Raw genomic sequence first — 14,841 nt, forward strand, 5'->3', positions numbered from 1 at the left:
TTAGGTTCCCATACTTGAGGTAGGGAACATAAATGAGAAAAATGTACACTTCAATATTTCTGTCATCATACGCATTGATGATTCCCATCTTAATAATTCGTGAGTGAAAGGTCTTTGATTTGAATCTTGGATTTAGTAACCCCACTTAATAAAATATACTGTAAGTAATTTTATACACTTTTGTTATAGGGAAGAGGTTTTTGGATCAAGGGAATGAGAAAATCGGACTCAACTCATAAAATGTAAGCGAGTCTAAGTATCTACTGAATCAGACAAATTTGCCCTCGACTTCGCACAAATATACATTGATTTCTTCGGAACTGAACATTTTTTTCACTTATTCCTCTGAACTCCAATCGAGAAGAGCAAACACAATTTATTATTTTTATCAAACTCTTCTGAAAACTTTCAACCAAATCATCTTTAGGTATCGTTGAAAGCTTGTCTTCTCATTTGATAATCATAGTTTTCATGCGGCAAAACCCCCTACTCAACCATGAAAAATAAACCTTCCAAATACTTACCAAAATCTTTTGAAAAATTCAACCCAATCATCTTCAGATGTTGTTCAAGGCTTGTCTTATTCAAGCGCCAAGGAAAATCAGAGCTTTTATTCTTCAGAATGTTATAGACCACCAAAGCATCACCCTCCACCACAATATTAGTGAATTCCTTCTCTATTGCAAGCTCTATATAGTAGTGAGAGCTCCATATGTTTCAGCTTCTAAAGGAGTGGCGAAATTGAAATCTCTAGTTCTGTATCCACGGAAAGCCTCTGCACTATCTCTTTCAATGGCCGAACAAGCATAACCCTTAAGACCCGCAGCTCCGTCAATGTTAATTATGCTATCATACTACATAAGGTTACACTGTAAATTCCTTTATCTAATAATAAAGATGGAATATTTTCTTAAGAGCTTCAAAAAAGCCATGGAAGCAAACCTTTCTCATTCACTCTGGCGAGCGTGAAAATTAGATGCCTCTCTTTTCGGAGTGAACGAGAACCAGTTGCTGGGTACAACGAAGAAGAGAAATAACACTAATCGTTGGTGCTCGTACTAGAGACTATATAGACTATACCGTGACTAATATCTTGCCTACTGATGATTGCTTGATCATTGAATAATAAACATCCCATCGGTTCTTAATTGTCCGTTTGTCATATTGTTAATGATCAATTTTCGTATTTTAGGTTTGTAGAATCAGAGTTCGTCGGTGAACTGAAACAAGTGCATTTCCATATACGTGATCCAAGATTAGAGTTTGTCAAGAGTACCTCTTTGTTTCATACGTTATATTTCACCGTCACAAGAATGGCAGTGAATTTTTCTATTTCGTTGTCTCTCAAGTGGTAGTGAAATATAACATTTTACCTCCTCCTACATGGTAGATATATTTGGTGTTCACTTTCCCTCTTATGAACGTGAATTATTTGTTTCACTTCTACTGATATGAACGAATCAAGGCTTTATTGATGATTTTCTTTCTTTTTATAAGCATACTTAGAGAATCAAGGTTTTATGGATGATTAATCTTTACGTATGATTTTTTGTTTCCAGAATACTCCGGTACATTTAAAGACATAACTTCACCAGACATTACGTTTGATTCCCCACTTGGCTTTGAAAATGGTTCCCACGCAACCTTCAAATCTCGATATTCATCCACTATTAACGTCGTTCTTTTTTCGAAGATATAGATTTGGTGATGAAGTGTTCAAAATCTTGATGGTTTAAATTAAATGAATCATATATGAAATTGGGGTTAGGGTTTATGAGTGTTTTTAATAGTTAATTGGAAGAAGAAGTAAAAATGAAGATTATTCTTTTGTTTTGGAACCGAGTAAGGATTTTCCGCGAGGATAATTCTGTCTGAGTCATAGGAAAATATTGAATAGGTATGATCAGGTAAGTTGAGTACGATTTTCCCACTCCCTTGATTCAAAACCCCCCTCCCTATAACAAAAGTGATTTTATAAGCTATAATTAGTACTGACAATCAAAACTTCATAAGCGGAAATAGTAACTTTGTCACAGACGGTTAAATGGGCCAAAGGAAAGAATATCACAAACTGTGGCACAGAAAAGCATAATCTGTCACCAATAAACTACATTTGAAACAATAATAGCTCAATCAAACGGCAGTGAAACCAATATTAGATGAAACAAGGAAAATCACAAAATAATAAGTCTTTTTTATGGGTTTCCAGTTTGCAAATATAAAGGAAAATGGAACAGCTGACTTGTTGGCAAAGAAGGTAAGAAGATCTAATACTGTGGGCTTTTAGGAAGATTCTAATCGACTTTTGCGAAATTAATCCAACAGATCCAGTCATTACAAGGACATCACATATGGAGCCAGTCACAAACAAGACTGAATCACAAAATCAACCAACCCTTTTTACTGCTATATATCTTTCTTATTTAAGAAAAAACAGAAAAAAATGAGTTATTGATCGGGTCTAGTTTCGTTCAGATAACAGTGGATCAGTAACTTAACCAGAGGTGTTTGGATGCTCCAGGCACCCCCAAATTTATAAATCGGGTGTGAATTTCACTTTTTCCTCGGTAAATTAAAAAATAACTAATATCCCTTTAAAATTTTGATTTTTAACCCATACAACAATTTCAGCCCACCTACACTTTTAAAATTTAATCTTGCTTTCGTCGCCATAATGGATTAATTTTTTCGGTCTTAAATAAGTAAATCGGAAACATTAAAGATCTCATCACCCGTCGGTATTTTATCCAAACTACAAGCTTCCTTTAAATTTGACTAAAAAGTAATGAAAAGAGACAATTATCCAGGTACTCACGAGTAAAACCCTTCAGGGCCCGAGAAGTTATCGGTTGCAGAGGGATTTACCTGCCAAATACTACCCCTATGTTCCAAATAATTGCTTAATTAAGGTTTTGTAAAAATATTTTGGAATTGAAATTACTTTCACATGAACCCTTGCTTCCCAAAATACTTGTTTAATTTATTAGTTTTCATTCCCTAGTTTTTAGCTTTTTCTTGATAATTATGAAATTTTAGGTAATAATTTTTCGTACACTTTTGCTTACAAAAAACTTATTTATGCAATTAAAGTGAAACAGAGTAAAATTTATTAATTGGTCAAATCTTAAAAATGAAGCCTACACCTTTGCTTACAAAAAACTTATTTATGCAACTAAAGTGAGACAAAGTAAAATTTACTAATTGGTCAAATCTTTAAAAATGAAGCCAAATTGATTCCAACCTAATCTGGCTTAATTTCAGCTGATCGAGTAATTTTTAAAAACTTAAATATAATAGTGGCTTCGTAAAAGGCGATAATATTTTATACTCCCTCGTTTTTGGAAAAGGGTTAGTGTCATTTTTTAAATTTGACCTATCTTTGCTTCAAATGAAAAAAATTATAATACCTCTTTTCAAGAAATCGAGATATAACATCTTTAGGCCGATTCTTATGGGTGTGGCAAATCAATAGATTTGCCATTTTTGCACCCATTATGGAACTGGAAAACAAGCAAACAGGCCTGGCTAAGTGGCAAATTTGCCACTTAGCCAGACCAGGTCAAGTTTCCACCGAGCGGTCGAGACCGGTAGGTATACTTTCGACCGCTTATATCATCTCATCTAACGGTCATCATTTCATCATCCTATAAATACAATATCAAATTTCATTTCAACTCACGCCATTTCTTCAATCTCCATTCTTTCACTCCACAAATCCAACATGTCAGTTCGAGGTCGCAGATTTAGCATAGCTAAAGATGAATCCATTTGCAGGCATTATGTTTTTGTTATATAAGATATGGTCAATGCTGGACAACAACAACAACAAGGATTTCTTTTATCGAGTCACATATTTCAGAGATTTCAAGAAGAAACATTGAACCTTAATAATCGAGATGCAAATGGGTTGTGTCATCGTTTCGGAATGATGTGAATTTGTTTGTTGCTGCACTTACTGAAGGCTATTGAAACCGACAAAATGGTCAAAACACATTTGATGTGAAGCAAATGTGGCGGCACGAATGGCGCAACAGAGTGGGAAAAGATTGTCAGTTCAATGGTTGTTATCTTATCTTGAGGGTGTTGCCCCAATATGCTGAGCTTAGATTATTAGCTCAAATATGATGCATCTTTCATTTGTATCAAATTTTAATTTTAAGATATTATTAATATAAAACTAGTGCATCTTTCAAATTTATATACGTAGTGCAGTGATCTGGGAAAGCAACTTTAGAATTTTAATTTACATTAGTGCTTCTTTCATTCATCTAGATAATGACATAATTTAAAATAAAGACTTTAAAAGATAAAATTTGGGACAATGTTTTTCATCTCGTTTATCTTCTTCATTTCACCAAACTTCCAATCAATGTGCTCATGAACGGAGTTTCCTTTGCTTATCTTCTTCTTTGCCTTCAAATTTTCCTTCCCTTGAACTTTTCTTTGTCTTTTCTTAGTTGGAGGTTTGATTTGGTTAATATCCAAAACTTGTAGACTTCTTTGGTTTTTACCTATTTCTTTATAACCTTCACATATCTTACTAACGGCGGCTTCAAACACCACTCCGGAAAAATCAAGTTGGGTAGCCAAGTCAAGTTGAGATTCAAACTTTGCCATTTTGAAAGATAAGATAGATAAAGATATAATTTTTTTGCGTAAAAAATTTGGTGTAATTTTTGTGTGTAAATGTCACATTTTTATAGCGGTGGAGAAAAAGTCGTTGGAGGTTTGAAATCAACCGAACGGTGGAGACTCGATCGCTTAACATTTTTACCATAGTAGCGCGTCCATTTTGTCATGGCAAATGGGTGGGTTACCCACCCCCCATAGGAACCGGCCTTAGAGCATCTCCAACTGTGGGTATAAAAAATCCTACGTGGAAGTCTAATTAAAACTTTTATTTAGGATATTTTACACATATAGTAAATGTAGGACCCCATGGTTAAAAAACTATCTCCAATAGTGAAATGTTTAATCCTTAGAATATTTTATATGATAAAATCTTAACCGTGTATCTTTACTTTAACTAATTTCCAAAAAAATGATACTCTCTCTGTCTCACTATTAGTTGACCTACTTTATAATTAATAGTGGGACGGAGGTAGTATAATTGAAAATAAGACGTGGAGGTGCAAGTGAAGATGTAATTAAGACTTTCTTTAACACCTTCATATTTATTTTTTTATTTCTTCTAGTTTGTAGGATCCAACCATTGAGGATGAATTTATGTTAATTGGGGTCTAAAATTCTACGTGTCACGAGAAAAAAAATGATTCACACGCTATTAGAAATGTTGTTAGTGGATATCAATAATTTTTTGGCGTACAACTTTTGGATGAATCTACACTAAATTGTAGTCCGGCAATTGTATCTTCACAAAAATATAAATACTTGTTTATAAAAGAAAAAAAAAGCTAATCAGCTGTTGTCATCTAAATCATCTGCATCTAATGATAATGGTAATTTGAAAGGATCATGTCTTGCGTAACAACAATAATGGACATTACAGGACAGAATGCAGAAGTCATAAGGCTCTCCTTTATCTTTTATCTTTATTATTTCTATCTATAAAAAAATGAGCGCTACCCCACTGCCTCTTATAAAAATGACTCGAGACTGGGAGTCCACCATATTGTATGTTTTTTGGTGCTAAACGAATTGGTAAATGGTATTGGTTTGCTAGTCGATTCTTCACGATCTTATCCGTCCCAAAATGAATGGTGCTCAAATAATTCAACCACTAAAAGCATATCAAATAGAAAAATTGTTCTATGGTGATAGAAGGCCCAATAATAATTATTTGTATTAATTGGTTAAAAAGACCAAAATCAACAATTCCTGGGTGAAATGGACAGTTAGATTTTGATACTGTTTAAATGGATAAAAATGTAAAAATAAGCGGGATGTAAACAGTTTGATCGTGCCCATTTTTCAAATATTTTTTCTTATTTTTAATTTACACAGGATGTATCCAGTTTCATCCTTGCTATTTTTTAAATTTAAGTTAGGATGAATCCAATTTCATCCTTGCTATTCTTTTTTTGGTCATTTCACCCAAACTATTTTTTACTCGTCCATTTGAACCGTGATTTAAAAATATTTGGACAAATGATCCATTTTCCGTTTACTTTATTTTATTTTGTCAGAAAAAGAACAATATTAAGGAAGAAATCAATGATTACATAGTTTGATTGATGAAGAAGTGACAGTTACCCAACCATTCACCATTTATCACGTACCTATGTACCTTCTACGGTATTTGGCAGCATCATCGGGCTAAGCTTATTGGTTGGGGTTTTGGCTTGGTTGTAGCAACAGTTTAGCTAAATCTGACTGCTATGGGACACCGCTTTGCTTAAATCTGGTGGATTCCCTAGCTTCACTATAGAGGGAACACAATTGTTCCTCATTATAGTTAACCGATGTCTAGTCCGTAAAAATTCCATTAAAAAAAATTGACGAAAGCATTAATATTTGCTTGATTTTTTGTTGTTGCACCACTCTCATGTCTGAATAACCATCCATTATTTTTAACTGCTATGTCTTCCCCACCGTCGAATATAAATGGATATTTTTCCAAAAAAGTTGGCAAAAATATCTATAAATAAAAACTAGCTCAAATCACTCCAAATCTTCATACGATTTGATTTTTCCCTCAAATCTCCTTAAATCATCTTCTCAACTTAAAAGCCTCTTCTATTTTTTTCATATACATCTCTTTTGTAGACAAAAATGTCGCAAATTAAATCGAGAAAGAATTATTCTATTCTGGAAGACAAGCATCTTGTTACTACGTTTTGTGTTATAGAGAAAGAAGAAACTTATTCTATTGATAGGAACATGCTTTGGGACAAATTTTCTAAAAGTTTTATACAAGTTTGTGGAGGAAATCCATATAATCGTACTGTAACTGGAGTTCGAAGTAGATTTAACATTATCTAGACAGAGTGGATAATTTTCTAGATGTCTTGCAACAGTTGATACATACAATCCGAATTTTGGATTTAAATCCGTGCCAATGAAAGGGAGCAAATAATCAATGGTTTCGGGAACAAGTTTATCCCACTTTTTTTTTTTGACTCATTTGTTGCAAACATACGCGGGTTCCTAGGATAATAGAAATTCTTAATATTTGTGTGAAGTCCCATGGTGTAAGGCCTATTTCAATACTAGGCAAGTGAAATGTATAGATGGTATGCCACTAGTTAGAGCCATGTCGTTAAGTTTTGGGTAATTAATTATAAACATCGTTCCAAATCCGCAATTATTGACAATTGCTCTAGCATGGGGATTATCGCAAACAATGCTATACAACTTACTAAAATGGCTTGTATGACCTCGATGTTTTCCTATAAATTTTTTGGATCATTTAAATTTATGATAGGTATTACTGGTCGACAAAACCGGTTCTAAAGAGCGCATAACGTGCTCAAAAACTGAATTATGAGTTGCATGGTTTTTAAACTCGAAAACTGTACAAATGGGTAGGAATCTAGGTAAAACATCCTAAATGAAAGTTGTTCGCCTACGCATTCTCTATAACATATCAAATGGTCAACTTATTTCGATTAACTTTTTGATATTCATGGCCTCCAGACTGATAGATGTGTAGTCTAAAAAATTTCCGGAAAATAACCGAAATTCAACTGTCCAGGGTAATCGGTCCAACTTAACAGACTCCGAATTCAAATTTTCATTTTGGAGAAAAAAAAGTGAGTATATCCTCTTTGAAAGTTGTGGTCAACTACTCAAACCGGACTCCGGACGAAGTCTCGAGAGTCGTTTTGATAACAAGTGCACATTCACAATTTTTCTGACGAAAATAGTTTTCATCAAAACTTTTTGAAAAAGAGGGGGTATAACAACTGCACCCAATAATTCGTCGGGCAACATGTATGGACTAAACTCCAATATAATTCCGAGAGCACCAACTTAAAAGTGAAACTCGATCAAGAAATATAACAAAGAGCTTTATCTCTTTCTCAATACAATTAGTAAATCAACTAGATGGAAATCCGTGAGACTGATTGATATGAGAAAGAACTTGGACGGTACCAAAGACCAATGCCCAAGTGTCAATCAAGTTCTATCCAACAATCAAGGTCGAATTTATCAACTGATTGAACTACGCATAACCTGTGATATTTCAATTATATAAACGAATATAATGCGGAAAAGAAATAACACAGACACCAGAAATTTTGTTAACGAGGAAACCGCAAATATAGAAAAACGTCGGGACCTAGTCCAGATTTGTACACCACACTGTATTAAGCCGCTACAGACACTAGCCTAATACAAGCTAACTTCAGACCGGAATGCAGTTGAGCCCTAACCAAGTCTCACACCGATTAAGGTACAGTCGCGTTCCTTACGCCTCTAGAACCACACCGGATTCTGCGCACTTGATTCCCTTAGATGATATCACCTGCCACAACTAAGAGTTACTACGACCCAAAGTCGAAGAATTATAAACAAATTTGTCTCCCATAGATATGTTTATCCTTTATTCTGTTTGTTCCGTCTTTTAATACAAAGATCAAGGTGAACAAGAACCAACTAATTATCCGGTCTTATTGAAAAAGCGGGGATCTAACAACACCACCAAATATTTCAATTAGCAATCTGTATGGACTAACTCCGAAATACTTTGCTAGAGAATCAACTAGATAGTCAGACTCAATATAGATAAATGTATCTCAAGGAGTTAATATCTCTCTCTTGATTTGATTTTTACTCAAGATAAAAACAATAACGAGTCTTTATCAAAAACAAGGAATACTTGGACGGTACCAAAGACCAATGTCCAAGGATCAATATTAATCAACAACCAAAGGTTGGATTTACAATTGATGATCACGAACACACAACCTGTATTATTTCAATTATATAAAAAAATAATGCGGAAAAGAAATAACACAGACACCAGAAATTTTGTTAACGAGGAAACCGAAAATGCAGAAAAACCCCTGAACCTAGTCCAGATTGAATACACATTGTATTAAGCTGCTACAGACACTAGCCTACTGCAAACTAACTTCGGACTGGACTATAGTTGAACCCCAATCAGTCTCCCACCGATCCAAGGTACAGTTGTACTCCTACGCCTCTGATCCCAGCAGGATACTGCGCACTTGATTCCCTTAGATGATCTCACCCACAACCAAGAGTTGTTGTAACCCAAAATCACAGACTTGATAATAAACAAATCTGTCTCACAAGGAAAAGTCTATAAAAGGATAAATTTGTCTCCCACAGATAAACCCTAGGTTTTGTTCCGTCTTTAGATATAAAATCAAGGTAACAGGAACCAATTGATAATCCGGTCTTATATTCTCGAATAACATCCTAGATTAATCAATCACCTCTTTACAATCCTTCCTGACTACACAAGCAGATTGTCGAGGAATCACAAACAGTGAGACGAAGACGTTTGTGACTTCTTTATCTTGCCTATCGGAGAACTCTCACGATCTCAAGTCAACCAATCGATTGTACTCGTACGATAGAAGATGCAAGATCAGATCACACAACTACGATAAAGTAGTATCGGTCTGGCTCCACAATCCCAATGAAGTCTTTAACTCGTTAACCTGATTTTAGAGAATAAAATCAAAGGTTAATGGAGACCGACTCTAGCGGGCGCACTAGTAGCACACAGATGTGTGGGGATTAGTTTTGCACAATACTAGATGTCTCCTTTATATAGCCTTCAAATCAGGATTTTGCCTTAGTTACAAAGCAATCCTTATTCACGGTTAAATGAACCGGATTTAAAGTCAAGCTAATATTTCTCAACCGTTAGATCGAAGACTTAGCTTGTCACACACACTTGGGTAGACGTTTATTGGGTTCGTTAAAACCATGCCCAAACGTGTACATGTATGTTGGTTCAACATAGTAACCCAAAAGGTTAACCATATGAGCATTTCATATTAACCTGGTTATTCTTCACCATAACTAGTTCAATTGAAACTAGTTACAGTGTTGTTCAATTGCTAAGAGATCTTATGTAACTACACAAGACACAATTGAAACAAAGATGATTCGATTCGATTGGATCGGCTCATGAACATTATAGCCACGGTTTCCATAAAGCATTCCTTAGTAATTTAATGTTTCATATTCAGAGCACATCTTTAGATCATAACCTCTTAAGTTCACAAACAAGTTCGCTGACTTAAGTTAATCGGTTGAGTTTTCCAAACTCAGCAGATATTCTCGGAAAGAGAACTTCCGCCAGTTCGCGAACTGAGTTCGCGGACTTAGCACACAAACGAGTTTTGGAAAATCCAGTAGAAATTCTCGGTCGAGAACTTCCGACAATTCGCGGACTTGGAATGCCAATTCCACAATCCTCCCGATTTCTTTTGATCAACAAAGTTTGAAAACTTCGGTTCAAGGAATACATGGTTATTTAATCTAAACTCTCATTTCAATCATTGAGATATTCTCAGAGGATGCTATGTAGCCGTTATTCACAGACCGATTCACGTCAGAGAAATTCTCAAAGTGATTGAAACTTTTCATGACTTTCGTCACTAGGTGAAGATAAACTTGATCAAAGCGAAACACTTTACCAACACACGATTTCGAGATAAAAGATAAACAATGAATGCTCTGCTCGAAATGCCAAATGTGTATGATCTAGTCTATATAGCATACGATTTTTGTCTCATAAGAAGTAGGAGATAGAAGAGATGGACTTTTAAGTGATAGATAAGTTCAAGTCTCGACATACCTTTTTGTTGATGAAATTCCACGGTTCCTTGTATAGATCTTCGTCGTTGTATGATGAATCACCATGAAGTCCTTGATCTCAACTACACTTTTCTATCCTAGTCCGAGACTTAGCTATGTAGGATAGAAATCAAGACTTATAGTTTTGATTACTAACATTGACAAACACGCTTGAGATAGCAACGCATGCGAGGTTGACCGATCTATGCTCTAACAATCTCCCCTTTTGTCAATTTTAGTGACAAAACTATTAATACATATGGAATACAAAAAAAATAAACTTTAGTGGCTCCTATTCCATAGCCTAATCTTCAACGTTCCTTGAAATCTTAGTCCTTCCAAGTACTCCAATGATCCCAAAGGTTGTAAGTTTAGCACCATCGTTGTTGAAGATCCGTAGCTATAACAATGAGAGAAATCAAGATTCTCGATCATTATTATACATTGTCATAGTATTATTATATAACATCAAAGTCCAATTGTATCACGACTTTAACAATAATACTACGGTGCATCAAGGAGTTTTAAGATACAAGATAACCCCTATGAAATTCCACAGCCACACTCCCCGCAAGATATTACCATTAAGCACAAGTTCAAAAGAACTCTCCCCCATTTGATGTCATTCCCGAGAGAACAACAAGAGCGACCTTAATCTCGAAAGAAAAGAAGGATTTTTTTTATTGGACACCAAAACCCATAGGAATGATTTTCTATATCTAAGCTCAACCAAATTAATTACAAGTAAACCCATGATTAATTCAATTGGAATACGCAACTAAATCAAACCACAAAAGTGATCAATTTACTTGAAAGTACTCAACATAAGTAAACTCACGGATCTACGACTAAGTCAATCACACGGAGATGACTAACTTAACCGTTCAAATACTCAACATAAGGAAAACCTTACGGAATATATGACTACATTAACCAAAGAGCATGATAGTGTAGCCTTTCATATACTCAACACAAGAACTTGTGGAATATATGAAATCTCAACTAGATTAATTACAAGAGAACCTATAATTAATCTAATTGGAATACAAACAACCAAACTAATCACCCGAAGTAATCAATTTAATTATTTTGGGCTCAACATAAGAGAACTTATGGAACCCCGACTAAGTTCATCATAGAATATGACAACCTTAACCGTACATGTACTCAACATAAGAAAGAAAACTTATGGAGTACTAACTAAATAACCAAACTAGTTGATTAATTTAGTTCCTAATGCTCGACATATAACATCTTTTGGAACAACCAACAAAGACAAGGTAAATCGACTTAGTTGTAAGGTGCTCAACATAAGACATACAATGGAGCCTTCACGGTAAAACATAATAAAATGGATCAATGAAGATCAATACCGTGGATAACATACAAGGATCTTTATCCCTGTTGAACAAAAGATTTTATCATATTTTCCATCAAATTAATGATTGCATAGGCTTAAATTTTGTATATGTCAAAAGTCTATTCGTCCTTTCATCAATAAGAATACCGATTCATGAACGACTTTACTTTTGACTGCAATATGGGACCTTCAAGTTCACTGACGTAAACAATACATATCCCGTAAAAATTTTGTAATATCACAAACCATTAAAATACTGCAATAAACATCATCCTCCAAATATTTTTAAAATTTAATACCAATAAACCTAAAAAATAACATAAGAAGATGAAAATAAAAATAGCTATGTGTAGTCACAATCATCGCTATTCAAAGCACTAGTTATTCTTCCAACTAATCCAAAAAGAAGACATCCTAGGCATCTAAAAAGACAAGCTAGAGAGAATCAGACTCCATTGTTTCCCTGACATCGGATAGGGATAAGGGCACAACAGGATCCTCACAAGACAAGGAGTCTTCCAGCTTTTAAACGACAACCTTCTCTGCATTATCAGAGAGATGATTCTCTTTACGAAGATCATTGATTTGAGATTTTATGAGACCAAGGTCAGACACAACCTTTTCCAACTCAGATTTCACCTTATCAAGACCTTTTAGAGTATCAACAAGTTGTTGTTTTGCTTCCCCAAAGTACTTAATAAATTCATGAACAACTTCAGCAGATATCATATCATCCTTCTCAACATCTTCATGAGAATAAGCAAAGAAGCATGAAGCATTGGGATGATCTTCATCTACAAGTGTTCTCTTCCTCTTGGAATCAACCTCAACACCTTTGTCAAGAAATCCTTTTGCAAAACCACCATAGCAAGAAGAGGAGGAAGACATTCTTGAAAATCCGAAAAACCACCAGGAGTACACGTACGTGACTTGTAACCCTAAGAGGTTGGATATTTTATTCTTGGGGACAACAATTTAGGGTTTCAAACAGAAACTGTTGACTCGGGCCAGAACGAAATCCGTTCGAGTACAACAAATACTCAGGAAGGAAAGTCCTTCAAACATTTTCAAAACAGGACCTAAAAACAAAATTTAAGACAGTATGCAACATTTTCTTTTGACTTAAACAATACTTGATCTCAACGAATATGTCAACACAAGTTTAGCTATGGACGATAAGAAAATAGCTTAACTTAACAGATGCAAGCAACAAGTATACCTGTTTTTAACACTACTTACTCAACAGGATTTTATATGAGTAAGTTCTCGAACCTTGTGATTAATTAGCACAAGTACGAGCCACAGGATCATTACGAGGTTTATGTCTTTGGTTAAGTTTGTTATTCCTATTAGTCTTAGAGAGGGATCCTGTTTGACATGAGAAATTGTCATAAAATTTACTGTCATCAAAATAAGAGACATAGTTAGAGTTATTACCAGAAGTTCCTTGACATGAGAAAGAAGATAATCTATTGACAATCTCTTCGTACCTTACAATTACCTCTTTAATCTCTTTTCTTATCTTATCAATCTTCTTTTCTTCTAGAATGACTTTCTCAACAGGAACAATGTTGCATTTAGAGACAAGGCGTCAAACTTTCTTAGGACGATGATTATTAAGACGTATATTCTACCATTGAACATTGGAGGAACTCACTGTACTGACTTTCCTGGTAGCATACACAGGATATGTACGAAAACCAATTGGCTCAATCCTACGGATGTCAGTCATACCTTTGAGAGTCAAATCTAGGGTGTGTTGAAGTTGAACTAAGAAGTCTTTATTCAACTTGGAGTTTCTCTTTTGTCTAACAGAACACTTGGTCTCACAAACAAGACATACCTTTTGATCATAGGAATGATTGGAGGAAGCAGTCTTAATATCATCATCATAAGTGTTGTCTCTTTTACAGAATGTCCCAAGTTCAAGATTGGAGGAAACATTAGGAACATCTGTATTTACTTCTGAATGTAAAGCATCAGAAGTTCTTGGTACATTAGATTGCTCTGAACATCCTTGAATGGAGATTTTATTCAAGCGACGTTCAATATCCAAGGGTCCTCTTCGAGGCTGGCCTCAAGAGTCAAGCATGAAGACTGATCTTCAGCGTTGCCATGGACTTTGAAATCTCTTACAATACCAAGAAGAACATTGACATGGTGTTTTAACTGATTCATTCTAACAACTTGAATTCTAACAAGATTTAGAATCAATTTACACTCTTCAGCTGTATCCCATTCATTAGAAGAGAATGTCTCTTTCGAAGGGTAATCATGAACACACATGTCATTGTTTGTCTGTCTCGTCGAACCACAAGGTTTCTCTATATTCGAGATTGAACTTTTCTCTTTAATATATTTAGACGAGAGAGAATTTTTATTACTGGTGACGCGTTTATCAGAGATAGTACTCTTGTCCATAGAGTCAGATCGCTACAAACACAGACTTGTTAGGTCTTAAACGTGTTTCCCTGCTCTGATACCAATTGAAAAGCGTGGGTCTAACAACACCACCCAATATTTCGATTAGCAATATGTATGGACTAACTCCGAAATACTTTGCTGAGAATCAACTAGACAGTCAGACTCAATCTAGATAAAAGTATCTCAAGGAGTTAATATCTCTCTCTTGATTTGATTTTTACTCAAGCTAAAAACAATAGCGAGTCTTTATCAAATACAAGGAATACTTGGACGGTACCAAAGACCAATGTCCAAGGATCAATCAATATCAATCAACA

The sequence above is a fragment of the Papaver somniferum genome, chromosome 3, assembly GCF_003573695.1.
Source record: "Papaver somniferum cultivar HN1 chromosome 3, ASM357369v1, whole genome shotgun sequence".
Taxonomy (NCBI): Eukaryota; Viridiplantae; Streptophyta; class Magnoliopsida; order Ranunculales; family Papaveraceae; genus Papaver; species Papaver somniferum.